Genomic DNA, 23274 nt, shown 5'->3' with positions numbered 1-23274 from the left:
AAGACAAATAAAAGATAGTATATTACAACAAGAGTAAGACAGATGCTAATATAGGGATAAGTAGATGGTGCTATGTCTGTGCATGGGATGGGTGTCTAACTGGTCTTTGGGAATCAAGGATGATATGCCAATGCTTTAATGTCTCAGTTAAGAGACCTGAAGGGGTTGTAAGACATAGATTAAAAAAAAAAAAGGAGGAATTAGAATGTGTAGAAGAAACAAACAGCAAGTACGGGAACCCATCGGTGAAAAAGAACATGGTTTCCATCTGCCAGGGATGGAAATTTTGTGGGATGGAAAGGCCAGATAAGGCTCCAGTCAGCATTGAGTGAGCATGTGGGGCCCTATAATCCTTAGTAAATATCATGGATTTCATCCTAAGGGTAATGGGGAATTGCTAAAGAGTGAGTTGTTGTTGTTGTTGTTACAGAGGAGTAACACTATCAGGTTTTAAAAATATATATATCCCTCTTATTGATGAGAATGGATAGGACTTAGGATGAGGGGCTGATGGAAGTGAGGAGTTGGACCTACAGAGATTGTTGCAACAATCACAACCACTGAGGATTACCTAATGGAGTAGTGGATCTGATAGTCACTTAAGAAATAAACTTGACAAGTGATTTATGGGGAGGGAGAGATTTGAGGGACAAGAAGGAGCTGAGGTTCCTGGTGTGGGCAGCTGGGTCAACATGGTGCTGCTCACTCAGAGAGCATTGCGTTTAGGGGCCATGATCAAGGCAACATATGTGTCTTTAAACACACTAAGGGTAATGTGATGCCCATAATGTGAATCATATGTCAACTGAAATGACATAGGGAACCTAGATTCACTGCATTCTGTTCCATGCATTCAGGGTCAAGCTCTTTATGGATGTACCTGGATGATGGAGTTGGCCACACTACTTAAATTACTCTCTCTCTCTTCCCACTCACCCATCCACTTCTCTTCCCCTCCATTCCACTTCCCTCTCTCTCATAAATATATATGATTGAATTGGTATAAATTAAGTGGGAATATAATTATACTCTACTATATTTGGTTCTAGAACTCATGAAAGACATGTGAGACAGGGATGAAGTTCTCTGCAGTTAACAGCATATGGATATTAGTTGATCCTAGAAAATAGATGAGCCTAGAAAGACCCTGGATGGCAAAAACTAGACCTTATGCTAAGGTACAACAAGGAATCCAGTGCAGGACTGCTATCATAATAAGGAGACTCTTAAGGAAGAAACTGGACACTCTGCCCCTATTGTTCTGACCCTGGGGATATTTTGCTCAGTCTCTAGAAAAAAGAGACTTGATGGAAATAAGTAACACAAAATAATGTGCGCAGAAACTGTGCACAATAAAATTTGTTATAGATGCTGAAATAAGAACCACATGTTAGAGTTAACACTGAAAACTACAAAAATTGACCCAGGAATAAGAGGACTTAATTATCAACCCAAATAAATCTGACAAAATAAAATCACATGCAGTAAAATTTTCTTAATAACTGAAAAAATTGACAAAAGAATCAAATATTTTTAATAAAAGCAGACTCAAGATTGAACTGTAGGAATACAGGCTGTGCATGCAAAATTAATTAAATTAATAAAAATCAATATGGTATAATTGGTAAAATTTGAAATGATTCAAATCTTCATTATGAAATTTATACTCTAAATACTTAATTCTGAAAATTTTCCTGTACAGAAAATAGATCACATTATATGGAAAATTGGTTGAAGAATTAAACTGGCTAAAGTGCAATGCTTTCCCAAGCTTCACTAATAATCAAGTGTGATGGCCAATTTTTCAGACTCTGAATGACTCTTTACAAAAAAAAAGTATTTGAATATATGCTTCCAAACAATGAAAAGAGAATGCAAAAAATGGAATCCAAAAAAATCCAAAACATAAGTGTACCTAATCCAAGAGTCCAATAAAAAAAAATTCCAGGGTAACTGCACTACAATCAGCTTAAAAACAATTGATCCAACTAGAATTAGAAGTCAGACAGCCCTAAGAAAAACCTTTCGAAGGGAGAAGAAATGGGTAGGAAATATCAGAAAGGGAGACAGAACATGAAGACTCCTAACTCTGGGAAATGAACTAGGGGTGGTGGAAGGGGAAGAGGGCAGGGAGTGGGGGTGAATGGGTGACGGGCACTGAGGGGGGCACTTGACGGGATGAGCACTGGGTGTTATTCTGTATGTTGGTAAATTGAACACCAATAAAAAATAAATTTATTATAAAAAAAAAACTTTCGAGATTGAAGTAAATTCTCTGTAACAAATAACATGATTAAACAACTGATTTCTTAATAGGTAAAAAAGAAAGGCATTGAAACAATAGCTCTTTGGAAGTCAAGTTTTACATATGATGCCAACTAAATGGCTTGAGCAGTTGATAGAAATAAAAAAGAAAGTCCGAAAAAAAAAATAAAGAAAGAAAAAGAAAAAGAAAAAAAAAAGAAAGTCCGGAGGTGCCTGGGTGACTCAGTAGTTAATGCATCTGCCTTTGGCTCAGGTTATGGTCCCAGGGTCCTAGGATCCAGTCTGGCTCCCTGCTCAGCAGGGAGTCTGCTTCTTCCTCTCCCTCTGCCCCTCTCCGTGCTTTCTCATGTTCATGTTCACACTCTCTCTCTCAAATAAATAAAATCTTTAAAAAAAAAAAAAGTTCACTTGACCTTGACATTTAGGACATTCTTCTTCATGCAGTCAGAGTTCATCCCCTTCTCTATGGGTCCAAATGTAGTACTTGGTTTTAGAGACTAGAAGCTACAAAATCATTGCATCATAAAAGTTATATACCAGTTTTTAATTTTAACAATCATCCTATAGATAAAGCAGGATTTATTACAATTACAGAATAGAATTCAAAAGATATAAATGTTATAAGATGTTTTTGCAGGCTAGAGTTGGAAAGCAAAGATGAAGGGAGGCTCTGAGCCACCAATTTCCTCATCTTAAACACCTGGAGAATCAAGATATTCTATCAAAGGCCGACAGATCAAGCAATCGACTCTAAGTCTAACCCTTAAAATTATGCAAGTAACCAAGCGCAACACCAAATGAAAAATATACTAAGTAGGGGATCCCTGGGTGGCGCAGCGGTTTGGCGCCTGCCTTTGGCCCAGGGCGCGATCCTGGAGACCCGGGATCAAATCCCATGTCGGGCTCCCGGTGCCTGTGTCTTTGCCTCTCTCCCTCTCTCTCTCTGTGACTATCATAAATAAATAAAAATTAAAAAAAAAAAAAGAAAAAAATATACTAAGTAGCAGAAAGCGGAGGAATCACGAGGACAGCAGAAGGCTTACTGTCGCACTAAATTCCTCATCTTGCACAGGGACAATTCGATAACTGCTACTTAACCTTGACAAATCAAGAAATAGAAGCTTAAGAGAATCAATGAGAGTTAACTAGACAATGGCCAGCACACTAAAAAACTAAAAGGGTTAAAAGTGGAAATGAGGATACAGGCAGAGGTGGGGACATTTTATTTTTCATGTGAGACCCCACACAGCATTTCTTCCTTCTCAGTTATTTGAATTATGTGCATATAAGTGTTACTTTTGCAGATTTGCAAAAGGACCATAAAAATCCTTCCAGGGCTCCAAATATCCTCGGATTTAACCTAGAGAGTCAAAATATCGGTTACAGTGACAGGTTCTAAATCTGAGTCATAAAGAAAGGAAGCATAATCTCAATTTGCAGTCCGAACCAAGAGGCCTGCACGATATGGATCATGATTTCACATGGGAAACCGCAGTGACAGGAAGGCCCATGCAGAGGCTCTGAGGTGAGAGACCTCCCTGAGGTGAGGCACTAGATTGCAAGGGAGGTGGGAGTTACCCATCAGAAGCTCCGCTTCTGTTCCTCTGAGGACTGGCCCCCAGCAGGCTCACAGGCTCACTCCCCCTGAATAGCCAGAAGACAAGCACTCATCCTGGAAAGAGGGCTGAGGCGTCACCTCCCTAAGCAGAGACTCTAAATTCCTCAAGAATTCACTTGCAGTGAAGATTAGGTAGCTCCAGGCTTTACTTCCAATCTTCAGCCCTGATAGAGCTCCAATTGCTCACTCATTCATGCACTGGGTGCTGGAAATACAAAATGATTTAAAACTCTATCCCAGCCCTCGAGGCTCTTACAATGGCATGGGGAATTAGGTGAGTCAAGGATGAAGGACAAAACCATACAGTGAGTGTGACTGCACTAGAGGGAACTTTAGGAGCCCAGAAAACAATGTGGTAATGAAGAATCACGTGGACCCCTCAGTGGGATCCCCTGAACTCTGGCTTCTGGTTGGGTTTGGCCAATGGGAGGCCCCAGCAAGAGATCCAGAGGATGGTGAAGAGTGAAGTCAGGGTCTTCCTCTCCACCTCTCTCCCCAGTGGCAGCCATGCCCCACAGCTGCTGCCAGGTGACCCATCCATAGGGCTCTCTCTGGTTTTACAACACCCTCCTCCCCTGACCCTTTCAGATGTGGGTGCCATTACACCCACATTCTCACCACACCTGAAAACTGTACCCTCACTGTATCCTGTTACTGAACTCTGCTTGCATTTAAAAAGTGTTCCTTTAATAAAATATCCTCAAAATGCCCAGTTTGAATGTACCATCTGTTTCCTGCCAGAGCCCTGGCTGATAGAATCATCCATTAAATAAAATTGAGAAAACAAGAAAAGGAAATGATCACCCACAAATCAAAGCCACCCAGCACATGCAAGTATTAACATTTTGATATATTTCTTTTCAGCAATCTTTGGGTCCATATATGTACATAGCTGGCATTGTCATGCATACACAACTTTACATTATGAACTTTCCAATTAATGTGATATTACAAACATTTTTACAATGATAACTATCATTTAATGGCATCTACCTTGTTCCAGGCAAAAACTTAAGTGTGTTAACATTACATTATCTCATTTAATTCTAAGAACAATCTCATGAGATAAATATTATCCTTGGGGATTTCTGAAAGGAAATATTCATCTGCAATGAAGCTGAATTATTTGTGGCTTTCTCTTAGGAGGCAGAGGTTTTAAACTTATACCTTCTTAGAACAGTGTTTCTCTCTAGTTTTCTCTGTCAGTAAGAAGCCAAACCAGACAATCTGATCCTCACGCTTTACCTTAACCAGTAGGGGAAGTCACTGGGCAAGTCGCCAGAGGTTTGCAACAACACACTCAAAACATTTCAATGTGGATCTGGTCCACAAAACTTGAAACACCACACTGACGCTAATAAGAGCTATAAACTAGGGGTTAAGCACAGGGCCAAATGTTTTAAATAGATTATCTCTCATAATCTCTCCTAACTTCCCAGGAAATCTACATTCTACAGAAGAAAACATGAGGATTTAGAGAAATTGAGATACTTGTCTATAATCACATAAGGAAGTGCTAGACAATCTCAATCCCAAGTAATCACCACCATGCAATCCACCTACCTGCCTAGTTCTTCATACTCCAAGCTAAGACATCTCAAGAAGGTGAGAGAAGAGAGTCAGGAGGTGAGCCACACCGATTCCAGCTGGACTGGGTGGGGCCTCTGATACCCTCACTGTGTGACGTGTTTCCCAGGACATCAGCCTCACTGCCACCTCCTCATTCACCTGTCAATCATTCCACCTCCCCCACCATGATACCCTCCCATCCACCCAACACAGAAGCCCAGTGGTAATGTGCCCTATAAGATGCCCCTTTGTCCATTTCGGTGGTCTAAACAGCAATATCTTAGCTTTGTTGACACAGAAGCCATGTCCGTTAATACGGGTTACAAAAAAATAATACCTCATAAGAAAATTAGAAAACAAATGAACATGAACAGACTTTAACACAATAGATCCCAATCCAAAATCAATCCCAGATTGATTAGCTTGTCAGCTCTTCAGAAAAAAAATTTAAGTGTACATTAATTTCTGATTAAGTTAATTGGCCATAGGGAACTCAGAAACTATTTGGAGGATTTGCACCATAGTTTCAGAATATAGGATTTGAGCATATCTTTTCTAGAAAACGCCATTCAAACAAAGTCCAGTGTTGTGAGTACCTAGCAAGCCAGGCAGCCATCTCCTGTTCCCATGGCCCCAGGTCTTCACAGAGCACTTGAAAGGAGAACCACTCCCATGGACCCCATCATTGGAGCCATGTATCTTGTACCTGGTCCTTGACTCCGATTTGAGCAGGACATGACTACAAAAGGCCTATACTACATCCTGATGGTAAAAAAAAAAAAAAAAAAAAAAAACAGAGCAAGTTCCATAACGACAGGTCTAGCCTTGAAAGCACAGAAGAATAGGGCTGCCACCAGCCCAGAGGACTTACCTGCCTTGGTAAGGTGGCTCCAAACAGCAACCCCAGTGGCACCTCTCAAAGCTCTCCACAGAACAAGTCCCTCAGAGTCAGAGCTCCTGCTCCTGGCTGTTGGAGGCCTTCTGGGAGGGGCGGCTCGGAAGCTGGGTGGAGAGCGTGAGGAAGGCAAATGGGAACACGGCCAAAGTGATTTTAAAGAATCGTGTAGGAAACCCTGTAACTGGAGAAGTGACTGAGATGGTACTTACATTTATACTTTGGAAGCATCTGCCTTTAATCAGTGCTTAATCTAACTCTGCAGAAAGCATCATTAATAAAGAAACAGGTTGTTTTTTTCTTTGGCTCATCCAAGTGGGTGAGAGAACAGCGAAGAGTCTATCTGAAAAGCCATGCTGGGCTTCTGTAAGCAGTTTAGCAGCTTAGCCTGTAGGCCAACTAACCTAGGCACTCTAGGGTTTCACCCCCCAAAACCCCAAGGCCCACAATGTGAAATTGTTCATAAGGTACCCAGTCAGCTGCTCCTCCTTTCTTTTCTCTTGTGCCATCAACACTGGGGGTTCAGACCTATGAAAATACATGCTTGCCTATGTGGCTGTCATAAGGGACACCAAGAAAATCCCTTGGCCACCAAAGCAATTCCACAATGGATTTGTCATCAAACCCCAAATTCCATCAAGTTAGCTTTTGTTTTGTTAATTCTTGGAGACAACTTAGATCTCTTTGGGAAGTGTCACACGATAAGCTATTTTCAGTTGTTGTCACCTTCCAGAGGCTGACAGCCAACAGGGATAAACAATGCAAGATGGGTGTTTACATGGAGGCAGGAGATAGGAAGTAGGTGTTTAAAGGAGTATTGGATTAGAATTACAAGCAGATTTTGGTCCTGCCAGAAGTGGCACTGAACACTAGTCAAAAGAACTGGGCATAAATCCCAGCTCTACCACTAAAGCTGCATGATATTGGATGAAGCACTCAATTTCTCTGAGCCTTAATTTTCTTTGCATAAAATGGGATAATTCTTTCAAACTTCCTCAGTCTTAAGAAGCAAATGTGGTAATAGCTATAAAAACACTCTGCAAACACTGGATATAAGTATCTTCATTTTCAAGAAGGAAAAAGCCTGGTTGCTTTTTTTCCCCCAACTGACTCAACACCTAGATCCCACGCAGAGAAAATGAAATCACAGACATAGGATTAGTACCAGGCTTGGCACAATGTATAGGCCCCGACTTTTTTTAAGCAGTGATCAGAAATTCTAAATCCCTGTCTGATTTCAGTATGATTCTCGGAATAAGAGAAGACCAAAGAATAGGAGAAGTACCTAGAATTAATAAATAAGTATTTTTTTTATATGGATAAAAACGTGTGTATCCGAAGAGGTAAAGGAAGCCTCCAAATCCATTATCTTAAAAGGTCCTAGCCTTTTTAAATATAAACTCTTTGCAAATATTATTTTCCTAAGCCATTAAGTCATTTTCTGACTTCCCACTATGAAGTTTCAGAGAGCATCCTAGCTTCATCTTCAAGGTAAATACAAATGATTCCAAACATAAGGACTTTCAAAGAGTTATACACCATCACCGGCCACCCAAGCAGTATGGGGTTTGCATTCAGGACTTTTCCCAGACTCATCTCTCCAGTGGAGAACTTGGGGAAGGAAATTTGCATTTGAAAGCTGGAACAGAGTCTCTTTGTTGAGCCCTCATAATAAGAGGATGCTAACATCAGCAAAGGGTCAGGATGCCCCTACATTTGCATTCCTGGAGCCATTACACGTTGTCACCTAACTCTTGGGTGCTAGCAAGCAGCAAGACCCTGCCAGTCTGTCTTGTCATCTGATAAACTGACCAGCATCAACATCAGTGCCCAAGTCAGGATCATCAGCTTTAGCAGCAGCCACATGTCTATCTGTTTATCTAGCAAACATGACATTGAACCTCCACTATTGCAGAACATCTGGAAATACCAAAATAAGACCTAAGTCCTTAAGGAGCATGAAGTCTGCTGCATGAGAAAGAAAGATGTACAAAGAACAATAGCAAGAAAGAGGGCATCAAGGAGCTGCAAGCAAGATGCAAACAGGGGTCTTCACAGAAGGGAGTAAGGAGCAACTCATTTTGGGAAGGCTTCCAAGAGGAGATAGGATTTGAGGTGAGGCTGAGATGATGAATGAGAACTCAATATGCAGAGCAAGTAGGGATGGGCTTTCCAGGAAAAGCCTGAGCAAGGACACACAGGCCCAGGACAGGACATGTGTAGAGAATCTCAAGTGGTTCCATGAGGATGGAGTAGTGACAAGGAAAGGGGACAAAAGAAGAGGAGAATTTGCATGGCCTTGCATACCACTCGAACACCACTAAGGAGTTTGAACTTGAACTTGTATTGAATCACAGGTATGGCACTGGCACAGTCTTAAGCTGCTGATAGTGTATAACCACTAACTCTTCTGTTTCCCTGATAGGCACCACCACTGGTATCTCACTGACAATAAGACATCCATGCAAATAAACAATGTTCATGGATAATGCTGAGGGTGTGACATATACCACAGCAGGTACGGCAGCCAGAGTGAATGGAACATTTGTGGGAAAACTTGGAGAGAGCAAACCAACCAAGGGGAGCCAACTGGCTCTGATTGATTTAGCTGAAATCAGAGGTGGTCTAAGGAAACATAGCAGTGGAACCAAAAGCAGCTGCTCTACTCAGAAACCTCCTAAAAGCTGGTTCCTGTATATTTTGCCCTCTCCAATGCCACAGAGTCAGCCAACAGCTTTCACATACATGTAGAGACTGAGCAAAGGTTTCAATGTCCAGTTCCCAAGATCTCCTGCAACACAAGAGTAAAGACTGCTGCATCCTCTAACTTCCAGAGTTCATTCCTGGCACCTGAATTTAGCATTTAGTACACTGTGCTTCCACTTTCTGATATGTATGCTGATATGATGTGTTCTTCTGACATGTAATATTGAGGAGTCTTTTAGTTGCAAGTAACAAAATCCTAGTATATAGTATAAGCAGAAAAGAGACTTTATTGGCAAGGATCACAGGTGTCACATAGAATCCAAGGGAAGAAATGCTGTGGACCCTCACAGAATAGAACCAAAAACTGAAGAATGATTCCTGCAGGAAACTCAAGAAACTCTGCCTCTCTTTGTCTCCTGTTTCTGTTGCTATTCCCCAGCCTCTATGCTCCCTTTTTCTATTCTATACTAGCTTTCTGTGGTCCAAGTTGACCTGACAGAAAATGACCATTCTTAACCACTGTGTTTAAATGCAGAGCCCTTTCTTTCTGGGATACGAAATCCCTGGGAAGCACCTGAATGATCTCATTTGGCCCCAGGACCTGACTCTGAACCAATCAACAGAGATCAGGAAGATGGAGGTAGGGCAGCTCCCACTGCCAACCTGAGGATGAATCCAGGAGGAGCAGCTCCAAGAGAACGCCCAAATGGGAACAGCACCAACATCACAATGTTTTAAGTATTAAATGAGGCAACGTGTATGAACTTCTCTTTGTAAAGTCTTAAATGTTGTACAAAGATAAAATTTTATGATTCTTTGGGAACCAAAAGACCTGGCCTTGAATCCTACCGTGTTGTGCCACCTAAAAGCCATGTGATCTCTTTTTAAAATTTCTCTAAATCTTGGTTTCTTCATCCAGAAATGGCACTGATAACAGCTACTATCCACAGCATTCATAAGACTTAAATGATCAGGAGATACCACTTTGTGAACTGTAAAGTGCAAGCTAAAATAAATGTAAGTGAGTGTGGTAAGAGTCAGTGTTCACATATGTGATTGCCCACTAGCAACAGTGTCCTTACCACCCCACCCTCACAGATGCAAATATACACACAATGCAAATTCTTTGTACCTACCACAGCCCCTACCACATTTAGGCAGCAGCAAGTAGTAGCTACAGTGGATTGCTTATTTGTGTAGGAGGGAGAGAGAAATAGGTGGAGGAAGGCAGGGAGGGAGGGAGAGAACAAGGCAGGCAGACAGGCATGCCGCCAGCCTGAGGCTGGGATAGGTGGCCAAGTCTATATGGAAGCCCAGTGAAGGGACTGGCTGGAAGTCAAAAAGGATATAATTAACTTAAGAATCACAATAAACTTGTACCCACACTTAATAGGTTTCAAATATTTTCTCAATTTACCCTGGCTTCATCCTTCTCGGTTTGCCCTTATTGAGGAGGCAGGGAATGGAAAAAGGCAAGGAAAATTCTTAAAGAGACAGCAGTCCTACACCTATAAACAAGAGGAGCTGGTGGCCTGCAAGACATCAGACCTCTGCAGCCACTCCTCAGAGAACACATAGCGGAGGGGAGTTGAGCTGTAGGGTCAGGGAGAAATACACCTGACCTATGAAGCTGCCTTGACTGACCTCCCTCCCCACCACCCCTCCTGGCTGCTCCCCCTCCTCAACTCTCCTCTCCAGCAGCCCTTAAACCCTTAGAGGCTGAAGGAGGTCTCAGGGCTGCAGATGAGTGTCCCTTGAAGAATTCAGGCAGGTTTGCCTCATGATGCCCTAGTTTGTTTTGTCATTTCAGCTTTTTCTGTGCTTTTTCCTGACTGGGCAGAAAATGGATGTTGGTATTTCTGGAGCAAATTTAAAGCCATCTGGAAATGAATTCACAATGTGCACAGAAGAGAAACAAGGTCTTCTGAGGTTCAAGTTCAGAAACAGAATGACTGGGTGTCGCAGGAGGAGTTGGAAGACCCTCCTGGCCTCAGGTTAAGTGCTTCACACCAAAACCTCAACTTGATGATACTCAGTTCTCTTTAAAATCCTGAGCATATTAGCTCCCCTGGCTATCTCCAGGTGGCCCGACCAAAACCTCTGGGAGTACTGGAGCCTGTGGCCATCAGTGGCCATCTAAAGAATGTATCCTTTTATCTGTAGCACAGATGTTAGCTGTCTGTCCCTCTTCTGTCTCCTGGACCCCTACTGCTGTGCCTTGCTTCTGGCCCTGGGGGAATCTTTCTTGGCCTTCCCCAGCCCCATTGGGCTTTCAATTCTTTTTATTCCCTTCAGTTTCCTACCATCTTTCCTCTCAAGAATGAGGCAAATTTCTTTCCATGCCTTGAGCATAACAGTTTGAAAGATGCTCCCTATTTTTTTATATGCATGCCCTTGGGTCTCATCTGCCATCTCAAGCAATTTATCTGAGTTTTTCTTTCAAATAAATAATATGTTCTCTGCAAAAGAAATTTTAGTAAAGAATATGTCTCCACCTGATGGGATTGCCGTAATTTGGAATTAGAGGTAATACTGTCTTATTTTGTTTGTTGTCAATTTTACATTTAATTTTAGAAATTAAAATGGATAAAAGAAATCTTAATTAATTTTTGAGGCCTTATTTGAGACAGGTTAGTCTTCAAAGACACCATGAAGTGAGTATGTATATATAGATTCCCAGATGACTAGAAAGTCAAACCACTGGGGTCCTTCTGTAGTTTCTCCCCTTCTGTTCCTCTCCACTTTCTAGAATTATCTATGTCCTGACCAGTCCAACCTGTCAGCATCTTTGCCCCTTAAGGTCAGTAAGACCACTCCCCCACAAGACTGAGGATGAATTTCTTTCTCAGAAGGGGTCAGGTCAATGGGCAGTAGGTGCACCCTGACCTTCAATGTACTCCTAGAGCCCTGGGACCTTGCTCAAGAGAAAGAGCCTGTATGGGTCTCTCTTTGCCCCTCTGAAGGCCCAAGCTCTCCTACCTCTACATACTTTGGCATATGTTCCAGCATCAGGGAGCCCAACACACCTCAACATGAGGACAGAGCTGCTACGAGGGTCCCTGTGGGGGACTGAGGGTCTCATAGCCTCAGTAATTCAAAGCCATAGTCCCTGTTGCCCTAATTCTATTATTATCACCCCAGGCCCAAATCCAGAACACAATTGTCTGATGAGGATCCCTGAAATCCCAGGTATGCATTCACACTCACTCATACATATACACAGAGAAAGAGGGAGAGAACCCAGAAGAACAGAGATGTGAAAGTAAGTAAGATGCAGAAAACCTAAGGTTTCATTGGGACCACTACTTGATTTCTTCTGTAAGGTTGGGCTTCACACACCCCAAACACCATGGGGCTAAGAAAGGAAGGCTCACAGACCAGGTGATCCCAAGGGGAGACAAACCAGCAAGCAGGCAGACAAATGGCCACCCTGAGTGGCACTGGCCTGGCTGAGGCTCACCTCCCTGACCTTACTTACCTACTCTTGTGTCATTTAGAGGCTCATGCCCAAATCCATACCGGTGCTCCTGCTGGGCCCCTGCATGGACTGCCCTCTCCCCTACCTGCTCCCTGAATCCATGCCAACATTCAGAACTTAGCTGAAGCTCTCTTCTCTAGGGAGCTTTTCTCATAGCGAGGTTTTACTTTGGTGACATTGATTGTACTCCACTTCCTCCTCAGACCATTTCATGTTGGATGAGCCTCATCAACCCAGTTAGGTTTAAGGCTGCTCCAGGGCAAAATTTGTGTCCTCTTTCCTTGCATCAATCAGCACCCAGCCTGGAGTTCATGTTCATAAATTAACATTCAAGTCCCCTATTAAATGAAATGAAGGAAGCTAGATGAGAGATGGCTCAGCTGCTTCCAGAAAGACACTTGCGCTTCAGAGCTCGAGGAAAACAGGAGGAGGGCGGGAGAGAGGGAGAGAGAGGGAGGGAAAGGCTCACTAAAAGCTTATGGAATACACAGAAGAGCTGAGCACCAGAACAAAGACTCATTTAAAAGGGCAAAGGAAACACTAGATGGCTGTTAATGGTGAACTGAATATGATAAATTATTGCTTAAATCACTTGGTTTCACTCCTTGTTGTTATGCACAGTTAATTGGAGAGAACAAAATGCTGAGGCTGGCTGTACTGGTTGGGAGATGGCAGCAGTCTCCGGCTTGTAGCTTCTCCAGGACCACAGAGCCATCATGCAGGGATGACAAACGTGGGGCCAATCTCACTCCCTAGCCCCCTGCAGTCGCCCGATCCCATTACCCACACTCTGGTCCCCTGCAGGCTTTAGCTTTTTGCAGCGAAGTGTCCTAATGGAGAGTGAATCAGAGGGATGATCTGAGTGGCAGGATGTCACCTTATGATCCCCCAAGCTCTGAACACCAAACTTGCCCTCTCAGGGCCCCAGTCAGATGTCTCTCTCACCCCAAAGAAAGCCAGGTAGCCTCAATTACAGGTTTAATCTCTATTCAAAAACTTGGATTTTGACAGTTTTTTCTTATGTTTCATATATATATATATATATATATATATATATCTCCTAAGTTCCTACTAAATTATAAAGCACTTAGTGGAGAAAAGGGTTAAGGAAATCCAGAAATGAGTAGGACATAGCTTCTGCCTTTACTCAGTTGAGAGAACAGACATTGAACTCATTGTGGGCTCCATAGGAAAAAAATCTTTCTACCACTTAATTTAGAACAAAGAATCTGTTAAAGTCTGGGATTTTATTAATAATCCTGTGGCAAAGGGAGAATAAGCAGGCAAAGTGAGCCTGATAACAACATCAGCAAAATAAAAAACAGAAACATACAGAACTGTTAAAGATTAGAATTTCACAAATAATGTTTATATGACAATTAATTAGGCTTGGAGAGTTATAGTTACATGATATGGAAGACAACATTCAAATGTTGAAGTCTTACATGTCTACGAGATAGTTTAACAAATACTATCAAGAGACATTATGGTTACAGAAATAGAAAAAGAGAATTATAAGATACAACACAAGTATAAGTTTGAAGACATGGCCATGTTTTCCTAAACATGAATTTAAATTTATATTTAATCTTATGTTTAAAGACTCTTCTCAACCTTCAGTTTTATCACAAGAAAAAGTTTTTAATTGCTATACTCCTTTCATTAAGTTTTTGTGTAAATAAATGTTATCTCAAGAGAAAAAGCTTTTTCACAAGACTGTTAATTAGAGGCTTGCAGGCTCTTCTCAGAGTCAGGAGTCAGTACAGGAAAATAAAACAACAACAATAACAACAACAACAACAAAAATATATATATATATACACTACACACACGCACATCTCAGAATTAAAATGCTAACAAAGAATAAAATATGGAATAATGGTTTCTCTATTAGAAAATATGAGCTTAAGGAGGGCTCTGGAACAACATTTCTGTCATTATGGGGAGCTGAATACCTTCAAAAATTCTTGCATTTGAAAGAACTAGTATACTGGATAACACAGTAAAAGGTGAAAACTTTTTTTTTTTTTAATTTATTTATGATAGTCACAGAGAGAGAGAGAGAGGCAGAGACACAGGCAGCGGGAGAAGCAGGCTCCATGCACCGGGAGCCCGATGTGGGATTCCATCCCGGGTCTCCAGGATCGCGCCCTGGGCCAAAGGCAGGCGCTAAACCGCTGCACCACCCAGGGATCCCTAAAAGGTGAAAACTTAAAGGCATTAAGTGCCTTGGTCAGTTAAGCAGCCAAGTCTTGAGGTCAGCTCAAGTAATGATTTCAGGGTTGTGAGATCCGGCCCCATGTTGGGCTCCACACTGAGCATGGAGTCTGCTTAAGATTCTCTCTCTCTCTCTCTGCCCCTACCCCACTCTCTTTCTCAAAAAATAAAATTAAATAAATAAATAAAAATAAATAAAAGATGAAAAATTAAAACATTTAAAAAGCTCTGAGGACTCTACAGATAAAGACAAAGAAGAAACCTTTGGATGGAAAAGTATTGGAACCAGCTTTTACCTAAAGGATCTCTGCCAAGCCTTGGAGACCTCACATTTCCAATAGATTGTTGCATAGGGTGTGGGACATGCCAAAAGCCTAGGGGTCATCTAAAATGGGATATGCAAGAGCAGTTCATTGTGTAAGGTGGGAGCATCAAAGGGCTTACACCCATAATGCAAAGTGAACAAGAAATAAAATCTGCCTCTAGAAGGAGACTAGCAGAAGCAAACACAAATCCTTTCTGGTGAAATCCCACTGTGATCAAGGACCTCAAGCAATCCTCACAATAATGTTTTAATAAAACTTAACATTTCACAATGAAAATCACAAAGCACACAAGGAAATAAGTCACCATGAATGAGAAGTAATCAAAGCAATGGATAACACAAAGATTTTAGTTTCCAGAGTTATCTGACAGAAAATTTAGGAATTAATAAAAAAGCTTAAAAATATGAAAGGACAAGAGACTATAAATAATGACCCTTGCAAATTTTTAAATAAATCAAAAAATATCTAGAAAGTAAAATATAGGAACTGCAATTAGAAATGCAATACATAAATAAAACAGCAGATTAGACATATATGAAGAGAAAAATTTAAAACTGAAAGCTAAATATAAGTAAATTAGACCAAAGTGCAGCACAGGATGCAAAATTAGTAAGAAGGGTTAAAAGACATGGAAGGTAGATTGAACCTAATATAAGTTCAAACTCAAGTTTCAAAAGGAGATAATAGAATGAAGAAAAGAACATTCAAAGAATGGAGAAATTCCCAGAGTTGTTAGGAAAGATCAATCTTCAAGTCCAAGAATCACAATAAATCCAAAGAAGGGGAAAAAATTTTAATAAAAAAAAATCAGAACATCAAAAGTGACTAGATTCTAAAACCTTGCATGGAGAAAAGACAAATCATGTACCAATGGATAGTAATTTAATTGATGGCTGACACCTCACCAGCAATAAAATAATCCAGAAAGGAGCAGAATAAAATGTCCAGTGGAATGAGAGAGGGAAAAAAGGCAAACCTAAAATTCCATGTTGATAAAACTATCTTTCAAGGACAACAGAGAAATATAGACAATTTTGGACAAAAACTAAGAAAAGTTTATCAACAAAAGATCCTCATTAAAAATATACCTCAAGCTGAAAAAAATTTTCCCAGGTGGAAAATCTGAGACACATGAAAGTGTGCTGAGTAAAAACATGGTAATATGGAGCCCTGCCATCTTGTGGGAAAAGCTCAATGAGCAGGTACTCTTGGCTCAGGGTAGCCTGCTACAATCCATGAAGGAACGTACCGCTGAGCCATCATCATGCCTGAGCACTTACAGGAAGGCTTTTGCTGTGTGGTCACCAACTAATTCAACCAGTTATTTGATGATGAATTGGACCCCTCTGAGGTTTTGAAGGCAGCAAAGAACAAGACAAAAGAAGCCAGCAGGGGCAGCTTGGCCCTGGGGCCAAGAGGGCATCTCAGGCCACAGCTCAGACCAACCCCAACACAGCAGGCAAACAGCTGCCTGAAGAGTCCCAGAAAGACCGCAAGAACCCACTGCCCCCACAACGTTAGTATGGTTGAGAAGGAGGAGACACAGCCAACCGTGGCACTTAAGAAAGAAGGAATAAGACGTGTTAGAAGAAGACTTGGTCAACAGTTGCAGCGTGAAGGGAGAATAATTGACAGGAGACCAGAAAGGTGACCATCTTGTAAACTACAATTTGAAAAGCCACTTAAAGAAAAGGATGGGGACACCTGGGTGGCTCAGCGGTTGAGCATCTGCCTTTGGCTCAGGGCATGATCCCAGGATCTGGGATCAAATCCCACAATGGGCTCCTTTCATGGAGCCTGCTTCTCCTTCTGTCTGTGTCTCTGCCTCTCTTTCTGTGTCTCTCATGAATAAATAAATTAATTAAAATTTAAAAAGAAGAAAAGGATGAAGGAGGAGATTTTTCAGTTGATAGGCAGATTATTGGACTGGCCTATCAGAGGCTGTGGTGGTCTTGGAAGAAGTTGAGGAGGCCGGGGCATGGAATGGACAGAGGATATGGGCTTGATTCTGGGAGCAAATGTCAATTTGATAGGTATTGTGGAAGTGACATTACAGTGGCCTGAAGCATAAGGACAAATGTGGAGGCCGTGGATCTCAAAACTGGGAAACTTTCAAGATGAATTAACAGAGTCCCCAAAATACATTGGAAAAACTGTTATAATTGCAGTAATTTGGATCAATCAAATGTGACTGAGGAAACACCAGAAGGTGAAGAACATCCAGTTGCACACACTGAAAATGAGAACAAAGTTGAAGTAAAAGAAGACGGTCCCCCCAAAAATGACTTTGGATGTGTGAAAAGCTATTCAAAATAAAAACCGGGCAGGGATCCCTGGGTGGCGCAGCGGTTTGGCGCCTGCCTTTGGCCCAGGGTGCGATCCTGGAGACCCGGGATCGAATCCCATGTCGGGCTCCTGGCATGGAGCCTGCTTCTCCCTCTGCCTGTGTCTCTGCCTCTCTCTCTCTCTTTCTGTGTGACTATCATAAATAAATAAAAATTAAAAAAAAAACGGGCAAAAGTAGATTTTAAATCTGAAAACTAAATGAAGATGCTCATGGGCAGTAGAAGAGGGGATCTGTCCTTCCTAAGTCAGAGAGTGAAAAGGCTCATGCGGAATATATAATTATGGATCATCATTTCCAAAAGCCATCAATTGATACAATGTCTTAGCTGGAGATCAGTTTTATCAGATCAGTCCATCCAGAACTTGGTGGCAGGGGAGGATGATGTGGCCTTGGGCATGATGGACGTCCAAATCCCAAACCATGGCAGCAGAACTGACAAGTCAAGTGCTTCTGCTCCTGATGTAGATGACCCTGAGGCATTCCCAGCTCTGCCTTAACTGGTTGCCACAAAACAACCCTGATTCCTTTATAGACTCTCACCTCTCTGGTTTTGCATGCTTAAGGATCCCAAACAGCTTAAGAATTGAAAAAAAAAAAAAAAAAAAAAAGACTATCGTTCATACCATTCACATCTAAAGACTGAGTTATATCTGTTTTGAAATTGAACTTCTTTTGTTACACAGAAGTGAGAATATGGTAGTCAGCTTTGTATTTAGAAACATATTGGTAGCAGGGATGTTTTCATAATTTTCAGAGATTATAGATTCTTCACAAATACTTTTGTATTGCTGCTTGCAAATATGCATTTCCAAACTTGAAATATATGTGTGAACAGTGTGTACCAGTTTAAAGCTTTCATTTCATTTGTTTTTTTAATTAAGGATTTAAATGTTCTCCCAATTACAATCTGGTCTCTTTTTTAAAAAGATTATTTATTTACTTATTTGAAACAGAGAGAGTGAATGAGAGAGAAAGAGAGCGAGAAAGAGAGCATGAGTGGGGGGGAAGGGCAGAAGGAGAAGGAGTAGCAGGCTGTCCCACAAGCAGGAATCCAGACTTGGCTCTGTCCTGGGACACCTGGATCATCACCTGATTCAAAGCCAGAGGCATGACTGACTGAGTCACCCCGGCACCCCTACAAGCTGGTTTTAAACATTGGACATAATAACAGCTTTAATACTTTCTTTGCATTTTCACACATGGTCTGTTGAGTCATGTAAACTTTGATTTGTCCAATTTTATCTTGTGTGGAACACTAATACTACTTTATGTATCTTAACTTAGTTTTAATATTTTCATTTCTGGAGACGCCTACATGGCTCAGCAGTTGAGCTTCTGCCTTCAGCTCAGGGTATGATCCCAGGTCCGGGGATCCAGTCCCACATCAGGCTCCCTGCGAGAAGCCTGCTTCTCCCTCTGTTTATGTCTCTGCCTCTTCCTCTGTGTCTCTCATGAATAAATTAATAAATAAATATTTTAAATTTTTTTTTCATTTTTGAGGAAAATCTGTTTTTGTTTCCCATAATAGCTATTATATATGCTAAATCTTTAAATACAGAAATAGCAGTATTTGAGCAAATTCAAAGCACATTGGTTTATTAATCCTTGCTCTTTCATGATTCATTAAGTTCAAAATTATAATTGATTCACAATTACAACTATTTACTTCTAAAACGTATGACTTTTCCATTTTAAAAACCAAACTAGACATTTTGTTGGTGCAAGTTTAAGCTACTTATTTTTGATACACATCCTTTCAAGTGAAGTAGTTTTATGGGTATTGAGGTTTTTTTTTCCACTCCAAAAGTAGATGGAACAAGATAATTTGGCCACTGCATAATATTTAAATTGTTCTGTAAAATAAGTGTCTGTCCACTCAGCATGATTTGTGTGTGTGGAAGGTCCCAAATAAAACTTGTTCTTCCGAAGACAGTCTCTTCAATAAATGGTTCTGGGAAAATTGGACAGCCACATGCAGAAGAATGAAACTAGACCACTCTCTTGCACCATACACAAAGATAAACTCAAAATGGATGAAAGATCTAAATGTGAGACAAAATTCCATCAAAATCCTAGAGGCGAACACAGGCAACACCCTTTTTGAACTCAGCCACAGTAACTTCTTGCAAGATACATCCATGAAGGCAAAAGAAACAAAAGCAAAAATGAACTATTGGGACTTCACCAAGATAAGAAGCTTTTGCACAGCAAAGGATACAGTCAACAAAACTAAAAGACAACCTACAGAATGGGAGAAGATATTTGCAAATGACGTATCAGACAAAGGGCTAGTATCCAAGATCTATGAACTTCTTAAACTCAACACCAAAGAAACAAACAATCCAATCATGAAATGGGCAAAAGACATGGACAGAAATCTCACAGAGGAAGACATAGACACGGCCAACACGCACATGAGAAAATGCTCCGCATCACTTGCCATCAGGGAAATACAAATCAAAACCACAATGAGATCCCACCTCACACCAGTGAGAATGGGGAAAATTAACAAGATAGGAAACCACAAATGTTGGAGAGGATGCAGAGAAAAGGGAACCCTCTTACACTGTTGGTGGGAATGTGAACTGGTGCAGCCACTCTGGAAAATTGTGTGGAGGCTTCTCAAAGAGTTAAAAATAGACCTGCCCTACGACCCAGCAATTGCACTGCTGGGGATTTACTCCAAAGATACAGATGCAATGAAACGCCGGGACACCTGCACCCCGATGTTTCTAGCAGCAATGGCCACGATAGCCAAACTGTGGAAGGAGCCTCGGTGTCCAACGAAAGATGAATGGATAAAGAAGATGTGGTTTATGTATACAATGGAATATTCCTCAGCTATTAGAAATGACAAATACCCACCATTTGCTTCAACGTGGATGGAACTGGAGGGTATTATGCTGAGTGAAGTAAGTCAGTCGGAGAAGGACAAACATTATATGTTCTCATTCATTTGGGGAATATAAATAATAGTGAAAGGGAATATAAGGGAAGGGAGAAGAAATGTGTGGGAAATATCAGAAAGGGAGACAGAATGTAAAGACTGCTAACTCTGGGAAACGAACTAGGGGTGGTAGAAGGGGAGGAGGGCGGGGGGTGGGAGTGAATGGGTGACGGGCACTGGGTGTTATTCTGTATGTTAGTAAATTGAACACCAATAAAAAATAAATTAAAAAAAAAAAAAGATGAGTGGATAAAGAAGATGTGGTCTATGTATACAATGAAATATTACTCAGCCATTAGAAACGACAAATACCCACCATTTGCTTCGACGTGGATGGAACTGGAGGGTATTATGCTGAGTGAAATAAGTCAATCGTAGAAGGACAAACATTATATGGTCTCATTCATTTGGGGAATATAAATAATAGTGAAAGAAGGGAAGGGAGAAGAAATGGGTAGGAAATATCAGAAAGGGAGACAGAACATGAAAGACTCCTAACTCTGGGAAATGAACTAGGGGTGGTGGAAGGGGAGGAGGGTGGGGGGGTGGGGGTGACTGGGTGACGGGCACTGAGGGGGGCACTTGACGGGATGAGCACTGGGTGTTATTCTGTATGTTGGCAAATTGAACACCAATAAAAAATGAATTTATTATTTAAAAAAAAACTTGTTCTTCCATGATCAACAGCCCTTTAACCCTTCCTTTTTCTAAAGAAATCAAAGGGCGCGGATTCAAAAAAACAAAAACAAAAACAAAAAAAAACAAAGGGCACTGATTCATATGATAAGATGGGAGAGTATGTTAATTTTTGGAATTTGGAAAGCAGGTAACTACTTTATAAGGTTGGAACAGCAGCACCATCCATGAAATATAAACCTAAAATCTTATTGTTTCTTAATTTCCTACATTGCTATTAATTTTGGTTTTGATTCAGATGACCGTTCCACAGAAAGTGGTATCTTTTACCTCTTCCATTGGAAAATTAGGCTAATGGATGCCTTGAATGGGAGCATCACCACTTACTAAAATATACATGGAGAGAATTATCAACAAACAGATTCTAGGATCTTTTTTATAGTCTAATGCCACATTTATTGGTAAACAGGAGAGGAATTTAGTGTACAGTTTTAAAGATCTTTTGTCACTCAGTATTTTCTACCTGTGTACAGTAATATCCCGTTTTTAAAACATTGAAGATCTTAAATCATAAAATGTCTGCTATTTAGCTCATTCATTCTCCTGTATACTTCTAAAAGATAAATTGTACAGTAAAGAGTTATTCATTTGGATTAGATTTACTAATCTAGTTACTTGTTAGTTTGACATCTTAGGAAGGATGCAATTGGTTTTTAATGATGGATAAACGTTTGTGCTGGTGTTTTGGAACTTTGATGCTGAGCATGTTCCACACTGGTGCTAATATCTAATATAATTTTATATTTACAAACATAAAAAAGTATGTTAATATGTGGGTAAAGCTAAACAAACATTGACTTAGTAATAATTAGTATAATAAAAATAGTAAAACAATTAGTAGTAATAAAAATTAGTAATAATAATAATAATACAGTAATAATAATAATGCTTAATTTGAGGGGTAAAAGGTAGGCTAGAAATAAAATACTGGATATCAAGAAGAGGGGATTAAAGCATTCTTAGGGTCTTTGTCTAATTCAGTAGGATTAAAATGTTGATTAACTTTAATGTAGGCACGTTAAAATAACTTGCTAAGAAATAGACATACAGTGTATAGCTTGCAAGCAGGTTGATAAGAAAATTTTAATAAGAAAAAGAAAAAAAAGGCAAGGATGGAGATTGTTGGACATTTTCCAAGTGGAATAAACCAATCAGAAAAGATTCCACATACATGAGGTACCTGGAGTAGTGAATTCACAGAGAATGTAGAATGATGATTTCCAGGGGCTGGAGGGAGAGGAGAGTAGGGGACTGTTGTTTAATGGATATAGAGTTTCAGTTATGCAAGATAAAAAGAGTTCTGGAGGTTGGTCTCATGACAATGTGAATGTATTTGATACTCAAACTGTACACTTAAAGTAGTTGATGGTAAAATTTTATGTTATGTATATTTTACCACATTTTTTTTAAAAAAAGAAAAAAGAACAGAGACTATTTGAATAAATCAGAAAAGAGTACATTAATTAAAGAAAACCATAAGGTAATAGAAATATCTTAGATATAAGTAATTTTTTTAATTTATTCATGAGACATAGAGAGAGAGAGAGAGAGAGAGAGAGAGAGAGAGAGAGAAAAGCAGGCTCCATGCAGGGAGCCTGATGTGGGGACTCGATCCCTGGTCTCGAGGATCATGCCCTGGGCTGAAGGCGGCGCTAAACCGCTGAGCCACCCAGGCTGCCCGATAGCAGTAATTACTATAAAGGTTAATAGAACTCTCTAGTTTCAAACAATATTGTCTTATTAGACTTAAAATTAAAAATCCAGTTGCAGGTTCGTTATGAGACATAATTAAAACATAAGGAAATAGAAATACTTTGTCAAAGAAAAAATACACATACTGTCACAAACCAAGTTTCCATATTTATGAGAATTGTTTCTCAGTTTTTACACAAGCAAAGCATCCATTCACACCTCACATAAGACATTTTTGCATGTAGGGGACATTATTGAAGGCCTGGGGAGACAGTGGCAGGGCCTGTACATTACCGAAATATAAACCTTTTCAAATCAAAGATTGTACACTTCAGACCTGAATGGTTCTTTGGTCACCCCTCAAAGCCCCATGTCTCACTTGACCTCACTGGCTTAATCCTTCTCCCCTTCATCTCACCCCTGTTTTTGGCAACCAGGGTCTTCAATTCTTTTTGCTCTTGATTGAGAGGAATTCAGCTTTCTCCAGTCCCTCTGTTCAAATCCAGAGGAGCCTTCCT

At 40.6% G+C, this 23274-nt stretch overlaps 1 protein-coding gene and 1 pseudogene across 1 annotated transcript in view; one reads left to right on the top strand and one right to left on the bottom strand.

The window, feature by feature from the left end:
* SCN11A (sodium voltage-gated channel alpha subunit 11) overlaps positions 1 to 6451 on the bottom strand; it is a 91719-nt gene extending 85268 nt beyond the window's left edge. The window contains exon 1 of the mRNA XM_072793305.1: positions 6324 to 6451. The gene's annotated coding sequence lies outside the window, so the exon portion shown is untranslated. The remainder of the gene's footprint in view (positions 1 to 6323) is intronic.
* Positions 6452 to 16338: 9887 nt separating this feature from the next.
* LOC140614391 (SERPINE1 mRNA-binding protein 1-like) lies at positions 16339 to 17918 on the top strand (annotated as a pseudogene).
* Positions 17919 to 23274: the final 5356 nt, after the last annotated feature.

This window comes from Canis lupus, chromosome 22 (genome assembly GCF_048164855.1).
Source record: "Canis lupus baileyi chromosome 22, mCanLup2.hap1, whole genome shotgun sequence".
Taxonomy (NCBI): Eukaryota; Metazoa; Chordata; class Mammalia; order Carnivora; family Canidae; genus Canis; species Canis lupus.
This window is presented reverse-complemented; position numbering and strand designations above follow the sequence as displayed.